Here is a 20527-nt window from a genome sequence, read left to right as displayed (position 1 = left end):
TAACCCTAACCCTAACACTAACACTATCCTACGGCTGATGCTGAAACTAACCCTAACCCTGTCACTATCCTAGGGCTGATGCTAACCCTAGCCCTAACACTATTCTAGGGCTGATGCTAACCCTAACCCTAACACTATCCTAGGCCTGATGTTAACCCTAACACTAACCCTAACACTATCCTTGGTCTGATGCTAACCCTAACCCTAACTCTATCCTAGGGCTGATGCTAACCCAAACGCTAACAGTATCTTAGGGCTGATGATAACCCTAACCCTAACTCTATCCTAGGGCTGATGCTAACCCTAACCCTAAACCTAACACTATCCTAGGGCTGATGCTTACCCTAACACTAACACTACCCTAGGGCTGATGCTAACCGTAACCCTAACACTATCCTAGTGCTGATGTTAACCCTAACCCTAACACTATCCTAGGGCTTATGCTAACACTAATCCTAACACTATCCTAGGGCTGATGCTAACCCTAACCCTAATTCTATCCTAGGCTGATGCTAACCCTAACCCTAAAACTATCCTAGGGCTGATGCTAACCCAAACCCTAACAGTATCCTAGGGCTGATGCTAACCCTAACCCTAACACTATCCTAGGGCTGATGCTAACCCTAACCCTAACCCTAACAGTATCCTAGGGCTGATGCTTACCCTAACCATAACACTATCCTTGGGCTGATGCTAACCCTAACCCTAACACGAACACTATCCTAGGGCTGATGCTGAACCAAACCCTAACCCTGAGACTATCCTAGGGCTGATGCTAACCCTAGCCCTAACACTATCCTAGGGCTGATGCTAACCCTAACCCTAACACTATCCTAGGCCTGATGATTACCCTAACCGTAACCCTAACACTATCCTTGGTCTGATGCTAACCACAACCCTAACTCTATCCTAGGGCTGAAGCTAACCCTAACCCTAAAAGTATCCTAGGGCTGATGCTAACCCTAACCCTAACACTATCATAGGACTGATGCTAACCCTAACCCTAACAGTATCCTAGGGCTGATGCTAACCCTAACCCTAACACTATCCTAGGGCTGATGCTAACCCTAACCTTCACCGTAACACTATCCTAGGGCTGATGCTAACCCTAACCCTAAGACTATCCTAGGGCTGATGCTAACCCTAACCCTAACCCTAACACACTCCTTGGTCTGATGCTAACCCTAACCCTAACACTATCCAAGGGCTGATGCTAACCCTAACTGTAACACTATCCTAGGGCTGATAATAACCCTAACACTATCCTAGGGCTGATGCTAACCCTAACCCTAACACTATCCTAGTTCTGTTGCTAACACTAACCCTAACTCTATCCTAGGCTGATGCTAAACCTAACCCTAAAACTATCCTAGGGCTGATGCTAACCCTAACCCTAACACTATCGTAGGGCTGATGATAACCTTAACCCTGACCCTAACACTATTTTAGGGCTTATGCTAACACTAACCCTAACACTATCCTAGGGTTGATGCTAACCCTAACCCTAATACTATCCTAGGCTGATGCTAACCCTAACCCTTAAACTATCCTAGGGCTGATGCTAACCCTAAACCTAACACTATCCTAGGGCTGATGCTAACCCTAACCCTAATCCTAACACTATCCTAGGGCTGATGCTAACCCTAACCCTAACACTATCCTAGGGCTGATGCTAACCCTAACCCTAACACTATCCTAGGGCTGATGTTAACCCTACACCTAACACTATCCTAGGGCTGATGCTAACCCTAAACCTAACACTATCCTAGGGCTGATGCTAACCCTAACCCTAATCCTAACACTATCCTAGGGTTGATGCTAACCTTAACCCTAACACTATCCTAGGGCTGATGCTAACCCTAACCCTAACACTATCCTAGGGCTGATGGTAACCCTAACCCTAACACTAACACTTTCCTAGGGCTAATGCTGAACCTAACATTAACCCTGTCACTAACCTAGGGCTGACGCTAACCCGAGCCCTAACACTATCCTAGGCCTGATGCTAACCCTAACCCTAACCATAAAACTATCCTAGGGCTGATGCTAACCGTAACCCTAACACTATCCTAGGGCTCATGCTAACCCTAACCCTAACCCTAACAATATCCTAGGGCTGATGCTAACCTTAACATTAACACTATCTTAGGATTGATGCTAACCCTAACCCTAACACTAACACTATCCTAGGACTGATGCTGAACCTAACCCTAACCCTGAGACTATCCTAGAGCTGATGCTAACCCTAGCCCTAACACTATTCTAGGGCTCATGCTAACCCTAACCCTAACACTATCCTAGGCCTGATGATAACCCTAACCCTAACCCTAACACTGTCCTTGGTCTGATGTTAACCCTAACCCTAACTCTATCCTAGGGCTGATGCTCACTCTAACCCTAACCCTAACACTATCCTAGGGCTGATGCTAACCCTAACACTAACACTACCCTAGGGCTGATGCTAACCCTAACCCCAACACTATCCTAGGGCTGATATTAACCCTAACCCTAACACTATCCTAGGCCTGATGCTAACCCTAACCCTAACACTAAAACTATCCTAGGGCTGATGCTAATCGTAACCCTAACACTATCCTAGGGCTGATGCTAACCCTAACCCTAACCATAACACTATCCTAGGGCTGATGCTAACCCTAACCCTAACACTATCCTAGGCTGATGCTAAACCTAACCCTAAAACTATCCTAGGGCTGATGCTAACCCTAACCCTAACACTATCCTAGGGCTGATGCTAACCCTAACCCTAACCCTAACACTATCCTAGGGCTTATGCTAACACTAACCCTAACACTATCCTAGGGCTGATGCTAACGCTAACCCTAATACTATCCTAGGCTGATGCTAACCCTAACCTTAAAACTATCCTAGGGCTGATGCTAACCCTAAACCTAACACTATCCTAGGGCTGATGGTAACCCAAACCCTAACACTAACACTATCCTAGGGCTGATGCTGAACCTAACATTAACCCTGTCACTATCCTAGGGCTGATGCTAACCCTAGCCCTAACACTATCCTAGGGCTGATGCTAACCCTAACCCTAACACTATTCTAGGCTTGATGATAACCCTAACCCTAACCCTAACACTATCCTTGGTCTGATGCTAACCCTAACCCTAACTCTATGCTAGGGATGATGCTAACCCTAACCCTAACCCTAACACTATCCTAGGGCTGATGCTAACCCTAACACTAACACTATCCTAGGGCTGATGCTAACTCTAACCCTAACAGTATCCTAGGCTGATGCTAACCCTAACCCTAACACTAACACTATCCTAGGGCTGATGCTGAAACTAACCCTAACCCTGTCACTATCCTAGAGCTGATGCTAACCCTAGCCCTATCACTATCCTAGGGCTGATGCTAACCCTAACCCTAACACTATCCTAGGCCTGATGTTAACCCTAACACTAACCCTAATACTATCCTTGGTCTGATGCTAACCCTAACCCTAACTCTATCCTAGTGCTGATGCTAACCCAAACCCTAACAGTATCTTAGGGCTGATGCTAACACTAACCCTAACTCTATCCTAGGGCTGATGCTAACCCTAACCCTAACCCTAACACTATCCTAGGGCTGATGCTTACCCTAACACTAACACTACCCTAGGGCTGATGCTAACCGTAACCCTAACACTATCCTAGTGCTGATGTTAACCCTAACCCTAACACTATCCTAGGGCTTATGCTAACACTAATCCTAACACTATCCTAGGGCTGATGCTAACCCTAACCCTAATTCTATCCTAGGCTGATGCTAACCCTAACCCTAAAACTATCCTAGGGCTGATGCTAACCCAAAATCTAACAGTATCCTAGGGCTGATGCTAACCCTAACCCTAACACTATCCTAGGGCTGATGCTAACCCTAACCCTAACCCTAACAGTATCCTAGGGCTGATGCTTACCCTAACCATAACACTATCCTTGGGCTGATGCTAACCCTAACCCTAACACGAACACTATCCTAGGGCTGATGCTGAACCAAACCCTAACCCTGAGACTATCCTAGGGCTGATGGTAACCCTAGCCCTAACACTATCCTAGGGCTGATGCTAACCCTAACCCTAACACTATCCTAGGCCTGATGATTACCCTAACCGTAACCCTAACACTATCCTTGGTCTGATGCTAACCCCAACCCTAACTCTATCCTAGGGCTGAAGCTAACCCTAACCCTAAAAGTATCCTAGGGCTGATGCTAACCCTAACCCTAACACTATCATAGGACTGATGCTAACCCTAACCCTAACAGTATTCTAGGGCTGATGCTAACCCTAACCCTAACACTATCCTAGGGCTGATGCTAACCCTAACCTTCACCGTAACACTATCCTAGGGCTGATGCTAACCCTAACCCTAAGACTATCCTAGCGCTGATGCTAACCCTAACCCTAACCCTAACACACTCCTTGGTCTGATGCTAACCCTAACCCTAACACTATCCAAGGGCTGATGCTAACCCTTAGTGTAACACTATCCTAGTGCTGATAATAACCCTAACACTATCCTAGGGCTGATGCTAACCCTAACCCTAACACTATCCTAGTTCTGTTGCTAACACTAACACTAAAACTATCCTAGGCTGATGCTAAACCTAACCCTAAAACTATCCTAGGGCTGATGATAACCTTTACCCTAACCCTAACACTATTTTAGGGCTTATGCTAACACTAACCCTAACACTATCCTAGGGTTGATGCTAACCCTAACCCTAATACTATCCTAGGCTGATGCTAACCCTAACCCTTAAACTATCCTAGGGCTGATGCTAACCCTAAACCTAACACTATCCTAGGACTAATGCTAACCCTAACCCTAATCCTAACACTATCCTAGGGCTGATGTTACCCTACACCTAACACTATCCTAGGGCTGATGCTAACCCTAAACCTAACACTATCCTAGGGCTGATGCTAACCCTAACCCTAATCCTAACACTATCCTAGGGTTGATGCTAACCTTAACCCTAACACTATCCTAGGGCTGATGCTAACCCTAACACTAACACTATCCTAGGGCTGATGGTAACCCTAACCCTAACACTAACACTATCCTAGGGCTGATGCTGAACCTAACATTAACCCTGTCACTATCCTAGGGCTGATGCTAACCCTAGCCCTAACACTATCCTAGGGCTGATGCTAACCCTAACCCTAACACTATCCTAGGCCTGATAATAACCTAACCCTAACCCTAACACTATCCTTGGTCTGATGCTAACCCTAACCCTAACTCTATCCTAGGGCTGATGCTAACCCTAACCATAACCCTAACACTATCCTAGGGCTGATGCTAACCCTAACACTAACACTACCCTAGGGCTGATGCTAACCCTAACCCTAACACTATCCTAGGGTTTATGCTAACACTAACCCTAACACTATCCTAGGGCTTATGCTAACACTAACACTAATACTATCCTATTCTGATGCTAACCCTAACCCTAAAACTATCCTAGGGCTGATGCTAACCCTAAACCTAACACTATCCTAGGGCTGATGCTAACCCTAACCCTAATTCTAACAGTATCCTAGGGCTGATGCCAACCCTAACCCTAACACTATCCTAGGGCTGATGCTAACCCTAACCGTACCACTATCCTAGGGCTGATAATAACCATAACACTATCCTAGGGCCGATGCTAACCCTAACCTTCACCGTAACACTATCCTAGGGCTGATGCTAACCCTAACCCTAACCCTAACACTATCCTTGGTCTGATGCTAACCCTAACCCTAACACTATCCAAGGTCTGATGCCTACCCTAACCGTAACACTATCCAAGGGCTGATAATAACCATAACACTATCCTAGGGCTGATGCTAACCCTAACCCTAACACTATCCTAGGGCTGATGTTAACCCTAAACCTAACACTAACCTAGGGCTGATGCTAACCCAAACGGTAACCCTAACACTATCCTAGGGCTGATGGTAACCCTAACCGTAACACTAACACTATCCTAGGGCTGATGCTGAACCTAACATTAACCCTGTCACTATCCTAGGGCTGATGCTAACCCTAGTCCTAACACTATCCTAGGGCTGATGCTAACCCTAACCCTAACACTATCCTAGGCCTGATGATAACCCTAACCCTAACCCTAACACTGTCCTTGGTCTGATGCTAACCCTAACCCTAACTCTATCCTAGGGCTGATGCTCACTCTAACACAAACCCTAACACTATCCTAGGGCTGATGTTAACCCTAACACTAACCCTAACACTATCCTTGGTCTGATGCTAACCCTAACCCTAACTCTATCCTAGGGCTGATGCTAACCCAAACCCTAACAGTATCTTAGGGCTGATGCTAACCCTAACCCTAACTCTATCCTAGGGCTGATGCTAACCCTAACCCTAACCCTAACACTATCCTAGGGCTGATGCTTACCCTAACACTAACACTACCCTAGGGCTGATGCTAACCGTAACTCTAACACTATCCTAGTGCTGATGTTAACCCTAACCCTAACACTATCCTAGGGCTTATGCTAACACTAATCCTAACACTATCCTAGGGCTGATGCTAACCCTAACCCTAATACTATCCTAGGCTGATGCTAACCCTAACCCTAAAACTATCCTAGGGCTGATGCTAACCCAAACCCTAACAGTATCCTAGGGCTGATGCTAACCTTAACATTAACACTATCTTAGGACTGATGCTAACCCTAACCCTAACACTAACACTATCCTAGGACTGATGCTGAACCTAACCCTAACCCTGAGACTATCCTAGGGCTTATGCTAACCCTAGCCCTAACACTATTCTAGGGCTGATGCTAACCCTAACCCTAACACTATCCTAGGCCTGATGATTACCCTAACCCTAACCCTAACACTATCCTTGGTCTGATGCTAACCCTAATCCTAACTCTATCCTATGTCTGATGCTACCCCTAACCCTAAAACTGTCCTAGGGGTGATGCTAACCCTAACCATAACACTATCCTAGGGCTGATGCTAACCATAACAGTAACCCTAACACTATCCTTGGTCTGATGATAACCCTAACGCTAACGCTATCCTAGGGCTGATGCTAACCGTAACCCTAACACTATCCTAGAGTTGATTCTAACCCTATCGCTAACCCTAACACTATCCTAGGCCTGATGGTAACCCTAACCCTAACACTAACACTATCCTAGGGCTGATGCTAACCCCAACACTAACACTATCCTATAGCTGATGCTAACTCTAACCCTAACAGTATCCTAGCCTGATGCTAACCCTAACCCTAACACTAACACTATCCTAGGGTTGATGCTGAAACTAATCCTAACCCTGTCACTATCCTAGGGCTGATGCTAACCCTAGACCTAACACTACCCTAGGGCTGATGCTAACCCTAACCCTAACACTGGCCTAGGCCTCATGATAACCCTAACCCTAACACTATCCTGGGGCTGATGTTAACCCTAACCATAAGACTATCCTAGGGCTGATGCTAACCCTAACGCTAAGCCTAACACTATCCTAGGGCTCATGCTAACCCTATCCCGAACACTAACACTATCCTAGGGCTGATGCTGAAACTAACCCTAACCCTGTCGCTATCCTAGGGCTGATGCTAACCCTAGCAATAACACTATCCTAGGGCTGATGCTAGCCCTAACCCTAACACTATCCTAGGCCAGATGTTAACCCTAACACTAACCCTAACACTATCCTTGTTCTGATGCTAACCCTAACCCTAACTCTATCCTAGGGCTGATGCTAACCCTAACCCTAACCCTAACAATATCCTAGGGCTGATGCTAACCCTAACCATAACACTATCCTTGGGCTGATGCTAACCCTAACCCCAACACAAACACTATACTAGGGCTGATGCTGAACCAAACCCTAACCCTGAGACTATCCTAGGGCTGATGCTAACCCTAGTCCTAACACTATCCTAGGGCTGATGCTAACCCTAACCCTAACACTATCCTAGGCCTGATGATAACCCTAACCCTAACCCTAACACTGTCCTTGGTCTGATGCTAACCCTAACCCTAACTCTATCCTAGGGCTGATGCTCACTCTAACACAAACCCTAACACTATCCTAGGGCTGATGTTAACCCTAACACTAACCCTAACACTATCCTTGGTCTGATGCTAACCATAACCCTAACTCTATCCTAGGGCTGATGCTAACCCAAACCCTAACAGTATCTTAGGGCTGATGCTAACCCTAACCCTAACTCTATCCTAGGGCTGATGCTAACCCTAACCCTAACCCTAACACTATCCTAGGGCTGATGCTTACCCTAACACTAACACTACCCTAGGGCTGATGCTAACCGTAACCCTAACACTATCCTAGTGCTGATGTTAACCCTAACCCTAACACTATCCTAGGGCTTATGCTAACACTAATCCTAACACTATCCTAGGGCTGATGCTAACCCTAACCCTAATACTACCTAGGCTGATGCTAACCCTAACCCTAAAACTATCCTAGGGCTGATGCTAACCCAAACCCTAACAGTATCCTAGGGCTGATGCTAACCTTAACATTAACACTATCTTAGGACTGATGCTAACCCTAACCCTAACACTAACACTATCCTAGGACTGATGCTGAACCTAACCCTAACCCTGAGACTATCCTAGGGCTTATGCTAACCCTAGCCCTAACACTATTCTAGGGCTGATGCTAACCCTAACCCTAACACTATCCTAGGCCTGATGATTACCCTAACCCTAACCCTAACACTATCCTTGGTCTGATGCTAACCCTAACCCAAACTCTATCCTAGGTCTGATGCTAACCCTAACCCTAAAACTGTCCTAGGGCTGATGCTAACCCTAACCATAACACTATCCTAGGGCTGATGCTAACCATAACAGTAACCCTAACACTATCCTTGGTCTGATGATAACCCTAACGCTAACGCTATCCTAGGGCTGATGCTAACCGTAACCCTAACACTATCCTAGAGTTGATTCTAACCCTAACGCTAACCCTAACACTATCCTAGGCCTGATGGTAACCCTAACCCTAACACTAACACTATCCTAGGGCTGATGCTAACCCCAACACTAACACTATCCTATAGCTGATGCTAACTCTAACCCTAACAGTATCCTAGCCTGATGCTAACCCTAACCCTAACACTAACACTATCCTAGGGTTGATGCTGAAACTAATCCTAACTCTGTCACTATCCTAGGGCTGATGCTAACCCTAGACCTAACACTATCCTAGGGCTGATACTAACCCTAACCCTAACACTGGCCTAGGCGTCATGATAACCCTAACCCTAACACTATCCTTGGTCTGATGCTAACCCCAACCCTAACTCTATCCTAGGGCTGAAGCTAACCCTAACCCTAAGACTATCCTAGGGCTGATGCTAACCCTAACCCTAACCCTAACACTATCCTTGGTCTGATGCTAACCCTAACCCTAACACTATCCAAGGGCTGATGCTAACCCTAACCGTAACACTATCCTAGGGCTGATAATAACCATAACACTATCCTAGGGCTGATGCTAACACTAACCCTAACACTATCCTAGGGCTGATGCTAACACTAACCCTAACACTATCCTAGGCTGATGCTAAACCTAACCCTAAAACTATCTTAGGGCTGATGCTAACCCTAACCCTAACACTATCCTAGGGCTGATGCTAACCCTAACCCTAACCCTAACACTATCCTAGGGCTTATGCTAACACTAACCCTAACACTATCCTAGGGCTGATGCTAACACTAACCCTAATACTATCCTAGGCCTCTGCTAACCCTAACCTTAAAACTATCCTAGGGCTGATGGTAACCCTAAACCTAACACTATCCTAGGGCTGATGTTAACCCTAACCCTAACACTAACACTATCCTAGGGCCGATGCTGAACCTAACATTAACCCCGTCACTATCCTAGGGCTGATGCTAACCCTAGCCCTAACACTATCCTAGGGCTGATGCTAACCCTAACCCTAACACTATCCTAGGCCTGATGATAACCCTAACCCTAACCCTAACACTATCCTTGGTCTGATGCTAACCCTAGGCCTAACTCTATCCTAGGGCTGATGCTAACCCTAACCCTAACCCTAACACTATCCTCGGGCTGATGCTAACCCTAACACTAACACTACCCTAGGGCTGATGCTAACCCTAACCCTAACACTATCCTAGGGCTTATGCTAACACTAACCCTAACACTATCCTAGGGCTGATGCTAACCCTAACACTAATACTATCCTAGGCTGATGCTAACCCTAACCCTAAAACTATCCTAGGGCTGATGCTAACCCTAAACCTAACACTATCCTAGGGCTGATGCTAACCCTAACCCTAATTCTAACAGTATCCTAGGGCTGATGCCAACCCTAACCCTAACACTATCCTAGGGCTGATGCTAACCCTAACCGTACCACTATCCTAGGGCTGATAATAACCATAACACTATCCTAGGGCTGATGCTAACCCTAACCCTAACCCTAACACTATCCTTGGTCTGATGCTAACCCTAACCCTAACACTATCCAAGGTCTGATGCTAACCCTAACCGTAACACTATCCACGGGCTGATAATAACCATAACACTATCCTAGGGCTGATGCTAACCCTAACCCTAACACTATCCTAGGGCTGATGTTAACCCTAAACCTAACACTATCCTAGGGCTGATGCTAACCCTAACGCTAACCCTAACACTATCCTAGGGCTGATGGTAACCCTAACCCTAACACTAACACTATCCTAGGGCTGATGCTGAAGCTAACATTAACCCTGTCACTATCCTAGGGCTGATGCTAACCCTAGTCCAAACACTATCCTAGGGCTGATGCTAACCCTAACCCTAACACTATCCTAGGCCTGATGATAACCCTAACCCTAACCCTAACACTGTCCTTGGTCTGATGCTAACCCTAACCCTAACTCTATCCTAGGGCTGATGCTCACTCTAACACAAACCCTAACACTATCCTAGGGCTGATGCTAACCCTAACACTAACCCTAACACTATCCTTGGTCTGATGCTAACCCTAACCCTAACTCTATCCTAGGGCTGATGCTAACCCAAACCCTAAGAGTATCTTAGGGCTGATGCTAACCCTAACCCTAACTCTATCCTAGGGCTAATGCTAACCCTAACCCTAACCCTAACACTATCCTAGGGCTGATGCTTACCCTAACACTAACACTACCCTAGGGCTGATGCTAACCGTAACCCTAACACTATCCTAGTGCTGATGTTAACCCTAACCCTAACACTATCCTAGGGCTTATGCTAACACTAATCCTAACACTATCCTAGGGCTGATGCTAACCCTAACCCTAATACTATCCTAGGCTGATGCTAACCCTAACCCTAAAACTATCCTAGGGCTGATGCTAACCCAAACCCTAACAGTATCCTAGGGCTGATGCTAACCTTAACATTAACACTATCTTAGGACTGATGCTAACCCTAACCCTGACACTAACACTATCCTAGGACTGATGCTGAACCTAACCCTAACCCTGAGACTATCCTAGGGCTGATGCTAACCCTAGCCCTAACACTATTCTAGTGCTGATGCTAACCCTAACCCTAACACTATCCTAGGCCTGATGATTACCCTAACCCTAACCCTAACACTATCCTTGGTCTGATGCTAACACTAACCCTAACTCTATCCTAGGTCTGATGCTAACCCTAACCCTAAAACTATCCTAGGGCTGATGCTAACCCTAACCATAACACTATCCTAGGGCTGATGCTAACCATAACAGTAACCCTAACACTATCCTTGGTCTGATGATAACCCTAACGCTAACGCTATCCTAGGGCTGATGCTAACCGTAACCCTAACACTATCCTAGGGTTGATTCTAACCCTAACGCTAACCCTAACACTATCCTAGGCCTGATGGTAATCCTAACCCTAACACTAACACTATCCTAGGGGTGATGCTAACCCCAACACTAACACTATCCTATAGCTGATGCTAACTCTAACCCTAACGGTATCCTAGCCTGATGCTAACCCTAACCCTAACACTAACACTATCCTAGGGTTGATGCTGAAACTAACCCTAACCCTGTCACTATCCTAGGGCTGATGCTAACCCTAGACCTAACACTATCCTAGGGCTGATGCTAACCCTAACCCTAACACTGGCCTAGGCCTGATGATAACCCTAACCCTAACACTATCCTGGGGCTGATGTTAACCCTAACCATAAGACTCTCCTAGGGCTGATGCTAACCCTAACGCTAAGCCTAACACTATCCTAGGGCTCATGCTAACCCTATCCCTAACACTAACACTATCCTAGGGCTGATGCTGAAACTAACCCTAACCCTGTCGCTATCCTAGGGCTGATGCTAACCCTAGCCCTAACACTATCCTAGGGCTGATGCTAGCCCTAACCCTAACACTATCCTAGGCCTGATGTTAACCCTAACACTAACCCTAACACTATCCTTGTTCTGATGCTAACCCTAACCCTAACTCTATCCTAGGGCTGATGCTAACCCTAACCCTAACCCTAACCCTATCCTAGGGCTGATGCTAACCCTAACCATAACACTATCCTTGGGCTGATGCTAACCCTAACCCCAACACAAACACTATACTAGGGCTGATGCTGAACCAAACCCTAACCCTGAATCTATCCTAGGGCTGATGCTAACCCTAGTCCTAACACTATGCTAGGGCTGATGCTAACCCTAACCCTAACACTATCCTAGGCCTGATGATTACCCTAACCCTAACCCTAACACTATCCTTGGTCTGATGCTAACCCCAACCCTAACTCTATCCTAGAGCTGAAGCTAACCCTAACCCTAAGATTATCCTAGGGCTGATGCTAACCCTAACCCTAACCCTAACACTATCCTTGGTCTGATGCTAACCCTAACCCTAACACTATCCTAGGCCTGATGATAACCCTAACCCTAACCCTAACACTATCCTTGGTCTGATGCTAACCCTAACCCTAACTCTATCCTAGGGCTGATGCTAACCCTAACCCTAACCTTAACACTATCCTAGGGCTGATGCTAACCCTAACACTAACACTACCCTAGGGCTCATGCTAACCCTAACCCTAACACTATCCTAGGGCTTATGCTAACACTAACCCTAACACTATCCTAGGGCTGATGCTAACCCTAACACTAATACTATCCTAGGCTGATGCTAACCCTAACCCTAAAACTATCCTAGGGCTGATGCTAACCCTAAACCTAACACTATCCTAGGGCTGATGCTAACCCTAACCCTAATTCTAACAGTATCCTAGGGCTGATGCCAACCCTAACCCTAACACTATCCTATTGCTGATGCTAACCCTAACCGTACCACTATCCTAGGGCTGATAATAACCATAACACTATCCTAGGGCTGATGCTAACCCTAACCTTCACCGTAACACTATCCTAGGGCTGATGCTAACCCTAACCCTAACCCTAACACTATCTTTGGTTTGATGCTAACCCTAACCCTAACACTATCCAAGGTCTGATGCTAACCCTAACCGTAACACTATCCAAGTGCTGATAATAACCATAACACTATCCTAGGGCTGATGCTAACCCTAACCCTAACACTATCCTAGGGCTGATGTTAACCCTAAACCTAACACTATCCTAGGGCTGATGCTAACCCAAACGCTAACCCTAACACTATCCTAGGGCTGATGGTAACCCTAACCCTAACACGAACACTATCCTAGGGCTAATGCTGAAGCTAACATTAACCCTGTCACTATCCTAGGGCTGATGCTAACCCTAGTCCTAACACTATCCTAGGGCTGATGCTAACCCTAACCCTAACACTATCCTAGGCCTGATGATAACCCTAACCCTAACCCTAACACTGTCCTTGGTCTGATGCTAACCCTAACCCTAACTCTATCCTAGGGCTGATGCTCACTCTAACACAAACCCTAACACTATCCTAGGGCTGATGCTAACCCTAACACTAACCCTAACACTATCCTTGGTCTGATGCTAACCCTAACCCTAACTCTATCCTAGGGCTGATGCTAACCCAAACCCTAACAGTATCTTAGGGCTGATGCTAACCCTAACCCTAACTCTATCCTAGGGCTAATGCTAACCCTAACCCTAACCCTAACACTATCCTAGGGCTGATGCTTACCCTAACACTAACACTACCCTAGGGCTGATGCTAACCGTAACCCTAACACTATCCTAGTGCTGATGTTAACCCTAACCCTAACACTATCCTAGGGCTTATGCTAACACTAACACTAACACTATCCTTGGTCTGACGCTAACCCTAACCCTAACTCTATCCTAGGTCTGATGCTAACCCTAACCCTAAAACTATCCTAGGGCTGATGCTAAACCTAACCATAACACTATCCTAGGGCTGATGCTAACCATAACAGTAACCCTAACACTATCCTTGGTCTGATGATAACCCTAACGCTAACGCTATCCTAGGGCTGATGCTAACCGTAACCCTAACACTATTCTAGGGTTCATTCTAACCCTAACGCTAACCCTAACACTATCCTAGGCCTGATGGTAATAATAACCCTAACACTAACACTATCCTAGGGCCGATGCTAACCCCAACACTAACACTATCCTATAGCTGATGCTAACTCTAACCCTAACAGTATCCTAGCCTGATGCTAACCCTAACCCTAACACTAACACTATCCTAGGGTTGATGCTGAAACTAACCCTAACACTGTCACTATCCTAGGGCTGATGCTAACCCTAGACCTAACACTATCCTAGGGCTGATGCTAACCCTAACCCTAACACTGGCCTAGGCCTGATGATAACCCTAACCCTAACACTATCCTGGGGCTGATGTTAACCCTAACCATAAGACTATCCTAGGGCTGATGCTAACCCTAACGCTAAGCCTAACACTATCCTAGGGCTCATGCTAACCCTATCCCTAACACTAACACTATCCTAGGGCTGATGCTGAAACTAACCCTAACCCTGTCGCTATCCTAGGGCTGATGCTAACCCTAGCCCTAACACTATCCTAGGGCTGATGCTAGCCCTAACCCTAACACTATCCTAGGACTGATGTTAACCCTAACACTAACACTAACACTATCCTTGTTCTGATGCTAACCCTAACCCTAACTCTATCCTAGGGCTGATGCTAACCCTAACCCTAACCCTAACACTATCCTAGGGCTGATGCTAACCCTAACCATAACACTATCCTTGGGCTGATGCTAACCCTAACCCTAACACAAACACTATACTAGGGTTGATGCTGAACCAAACCCTAACCCTGAGACTATCCTAGGGCTGATGCTAACCCTAGTCCTAACACTATCCTAGGGCTGATGCTAACCCAAACCTTAACAGTATCTTAGGGCTGATGCTAACCCTAACCCTAACTCTATCCTAGGGCTGATGCTAACCCTAACCCTAACCCTAACACTATCCTAAGGCTGATGCTTACCCTAACACTAACACTACCCTAGGGCTGATGCTAACCGTAACCCTAACACTATCCTAGTGCTGATGTTAACCCTAACCCTAACACTATCCTAGGGCTTATGCTAACACTAATCCTAACACTATCCTAGGGCTGATGCTAACCCTAACCCTAATACTATCCTAGGCTGATGCTAACCCTAACCCTAAAACTATCCTAGGGCTGATGCTAACCCAAACCCTAACAGTATCCTAGGGCTAATGCTAACCTTAACATTAACACTATCTTAGGGCTGATGCTAACCCTAACCCTAACACTATCCTTGGGCTGATGCTAACCCTAACCCTAACACTAACACTATCCTAGGGCTTATGCTAACACTAACCCTAACACTATCCTAGGGCTGATGCTAACACTAACCCTAATACTATCCTAGGCTGCTGCTAACCCTATCCTTAAAACTATCCTAGGGCTGATGCTAACCCTAAACCTAACACTATCCTAGGGCTGATGGTAACCCTAACCCTAACACTAACACTATCCTAGGGCTGATGCTGAACCTAACATTCACCCTGTCACTATCCTAGGGCTGATGCTAACCCTAGCCCTAACACTATCCTAGGGCTGATGCTAACCCTAACCCTAACACTATCCTAGGCCTGATGATAACCCTAACCCTAACCCTAACACTATCTTAGGGCTGATGCTAACCCTAACACTAACACTACCCTAGGGCTGATGCTAACCCTAACCCTAACACTATCCTAGGGCTTATGCTAACACTAACCCTAACACTATCCTAGGGCTGATGCTAACCCTAACACTAATACTATCCTAGGCTGATGCTAACCCTAACCCTAAAACTATCCTAGGGCTGATGCTAACCCTAAACCTAACACTATCCTAGGGCTGATGCTAACCCTAACCCTAATTCTAACAGTATCCTAGGGCTGATGCCAACCCTAACCCTAACACTATCCTAGGGCTGATGCTAACCCTAACAGTACCACTATCCTAGGGCTGATAATAACCATAACACTATCCTAGGGCTGATGTTAACCCTAACCTTCACCGTAACACTATCCTAGGGCTGATGCTAACCCTAACCCTAACCCTAACACTATCCTTGGTCTGATGCTAACCCTAACCCTAACACTATCCAAGGACTGATGCTAACCCTAACCGTAACACTATCCAAGGGCTGATAATAACCATAACACTATCCTAGGGCTGATGCTAACCCTAACCCTAACAATATCCTAGGGCTGATGTTAACCCTAACCCTAACTCTATCCTAGGGCTGATGCTACCCCTAACCCTAACCCTAACACTATCCTAGGGCTGATGCTTACCCTAACACTAACACTACCCTAGGGCTGATGCTAACCGTAACCCTAACACTATCCTAGTGCTGATGTTAACCCTAACCCTAACACTATCCTAGGGCTTATGCTAACACTAATCCTAACACTATCCTAGGGCTGATGCTAACCCTAACCCTAATACTATCCTAGGCTGATGCTAACCCTAACCCTAAAACTATCCTAGGGCTGATGCTAACCCAAACCCTAACAGTATCCTAGGGCTGATGCTAACCTTAACATTAACACTATCTTAGGGCTGATGCTAACCCTAACCCTAACACTATCCTTGGGCTGATGCTAACCCTAACCCTAACACTAACACTATCCTAGGGCTTATGCTAACACTAACCCTAACACTATCCTAGGGCTGATGCTAACACTAACCCTAATACTATCCTAGGCTGCTGCTAACCCTAACCTTAAAACTATCCTAGGGCTGATGCTAACCCTAAACCTAACACTATCCTAGGGCTGATGGTAACCCTAACCCTAACACTAACACTATCCTAGGGCTGATGCTGAACCTAACATTAACCCTGTCACTATCCTAGGGCTGATGCTAACCCTAGCCCTAACACTATCCTAGGGCTGATGCTAACCCTAACCCTAACATTATCCTAAGCCTTATGATAACCCTAACCCTAACCCTAACACTATCCTAGGGCTGATGCTAACCCTAACACTAACACTACCCTAGGGCTGATGCTAACCCTAACCCTAACACTATCCTAGGGCTTATGCTAACACTAACCCTAACACTATCCTAGGGCTGATGCTAACCCTAACACTAATACTATCCTAGGCTGATGCTAACCCTAACCCTAAAACTATCCTAGGGCTGATGCTAACCCTAAACCTAACACTATCCTAGGGCTGATGCTAACCCTAACCCTAATTCTAACAGTATCCTAGGGCTGATGCCAACCCTAACCCTAACACTATCCTAGGGCTGATGCTAACCCTAACCGTACCACTATCCTAGGGCTGATAATAACCATAACACTATCCTAGGGCTGATGCTAACCCTAACCTTCACCGTAACACTATCCTAGGGCTGATGCTAACCCTAACCCTAACCCTAACACTATCCTTGGTCTGATGCTAACCCTAACGCTAACACTATCCAAGGTCTGATGCTAACCCTAACCGTAACACTATCCAAGGGCTGATAATAACCATAACACTATACTAGAGCTGATGCTAACCCTAACCCTAACACTATCCTAGGGCTGATGTTAACCCTAAACCTAACACTATCCTAGGGCTGATGCTAACCCAAACGCTAACCCTAACAATATCCTTGGGCTGATGGTAACCCTAACCCTAACACTAACACTATCCTAGGGCTGATGCTGAACCTAACATTAACCCTGTCACTATCCTAGGGCTGATGCTAACCCTAGTCCTAACACTATCCTAGGGCTGTTGCTAACCCTAACCCTAACACTATCCTAGGCCTTATGATAACCCTAACCCTAACCCTAACACTGTCTTGGTCTGATGCTAACCCTAACCCTAACTCTATCCTAGGACTGATGCTCACTCTAACACAAACCCTAACACTATCCTAGGGATGATGTTAACACTAACACTAACCCTAACACTATCCTTGGTCTGATGCTAACCCTAACCCTAACTCTATCCTAGGGCTGATGCTAACCCAAACCCTAACAGTATCTTAGGGCTGATGCTAACCCTAACCCTAACTCTATGCTAGGCTTGATGCTAACCCTAACCCTAACCCTAACACTATCCTAGGGCTGATGGTTACCCTAACACTAACACTACCCTAGGGCTGATGCTAACCGTAACCCTAACACTATCCTAGTGCTGATGTTAACCCTAACCCTAACACTATCCTAGGGCTTATGCTAACACTAATCCTAACACTATCCTAGGGCTGATGCTAACCCTAACCCTAATACTATCCTAGGCTGATGCTAACCCTAACCCTAAAACTATCCTAGGGCTGATGCTAACCCAAACCCTAACAGTATCCTAGGGCTGATGCTAACCTTAACATTAACACTATCTTACGACTGATGGTAACCCTAACCCTAACACTAACACTATCCTAGGACTGATGCTGAACCTAACCCTAACCCTGAGACTATCCTAGGGCTGATGCTAACCCTAGCCCTAACACTATTCTAGGGCTGATGCTAACCCTAACCCTAACACTATCCTAGGCCTGATGATTACCCTGACCCTAACCTTAACACTATCCTTGGTCTGATGCTAACCCTAACCCTAACTCTATCCTAGGTCTGATGCTAACCCTAACCATAACACTATCCTAGGGCTGATGCTAACCATAACAGTAACCCTAACACTATCCTTGGTCTGATGATAACCCTAACGCTAACGCTATCCTAGGGCTGATGCTAACCGTAACCCTAACACTATCCTAGTTTTGATTCTAACCCTAACGCTAACCCTAACACTATCCTAGGCCTGATGGTAACCCTAACCCTAACACTAACACTATCCTAGGGCTGATGCTAACCCCAACACTAACACTATCCTATAGCTGATGCTAACTCTAACCCTAACAGTATCCTAGCCTGATGCTAACCCTAACCCTAACACTAACAGTATCCTAGGGTTGATGCTGAAACTAACCCTAACCCTGTCACTATCCTAGGGCTGATGCTAACCCTAGACCTAACACTATCCTAGGGCTGATGCTAACCCTAACCCTAACACTGGCCTAGGCCTGTTGATAACCCTAACCCTAACACTATCCTGGGGCTGATGTTAACCCTAACCATAAGACTATCCTAGGGCTGATGCTAACCCTAACGCTAAGCCTAACACAATCCTAGGGCTCATGCTAACCCTATCCCTAACACTAACACTATCCTAGGGCTGATGCTGAAACTAACCCTAACCCTGTCGCTATCCTAGGGCTGATGCTAACCCTAGCCCTAACACTATCCTAGGGCTGATGCTAGCCCTAACCCTAACACTATCCTAGGCCTGATGTTAACCCTAACACTAACCCTAACTCTATCCTTGTTCTGATGCTAACCCTAACACTAACTCTATCCTAGGGCTGATGCTAACCCTAACCCTAACCCTAACACTATCCTAGGGCTGATGCTAACCCTAACCATAACACTATCTTTGGGCTGATGCTAACCCTAACCCTAACACAAACACTATACTAGGGCTGATGCTGAACCAAACCCTAACCCTGAGACTATCCTAGGGCTGATGCTAACCCTAGTCCTAACACTATCCTAGGGCTGATGCTAACCCTAACCCTAACACTGTCCTAGGCCTGATGATTACCCTAACCCTAACCCTAACACTATTCTTGGTCTGATGCTAACCCCAACCCTAACTCTATCCTAGGGCTGAAGCTAACCCTAACCCTAAGACTATCCTAGGGATGATGCTAACCCTAACCCTAACCCTAACACTATCCTTGGTCTGATGCTAACACTAACCCTAACACTATCGAAGGGATGATGCTAAACCTAACCGTAACACTATCCTAGGGCTTATAATAACCATAACACTATCCTAGGGCTGATGCTAACCCTAACCCTAACACTATCCTAGGGCTGATGCTAACACTAACCCTAACACTATCCTAGGCTGATGCTAAACCTAACCCTAAAACTATCTTAGGGCTGATGCTAACCCTAACCCTAACACTATCCTAGGGCTGATGCTAACCCTAACCCTAACCCTAACACTATCCTAGGGCTTATGCTAACACTAACCCTAACACTATCCTAGGGCTGATGCTAACAG

The sequence above is a fragment of the Lemur catta genome, chromosome 2 (genome assembly GCF_020740605.2).
Source record: "Lemur catta isolate mLemCat1 chromosome 2, mLemCat1.pri, whole genome shotgun sequence".
Lineage (NCBI taxonomy): Eukaryota > Metazoa > Chordata > Mammalia > Primates > Lemuridae > Lemur > Lemur catta.
This window is presented reverse-complemented; position numbering follows the sequence as displayed.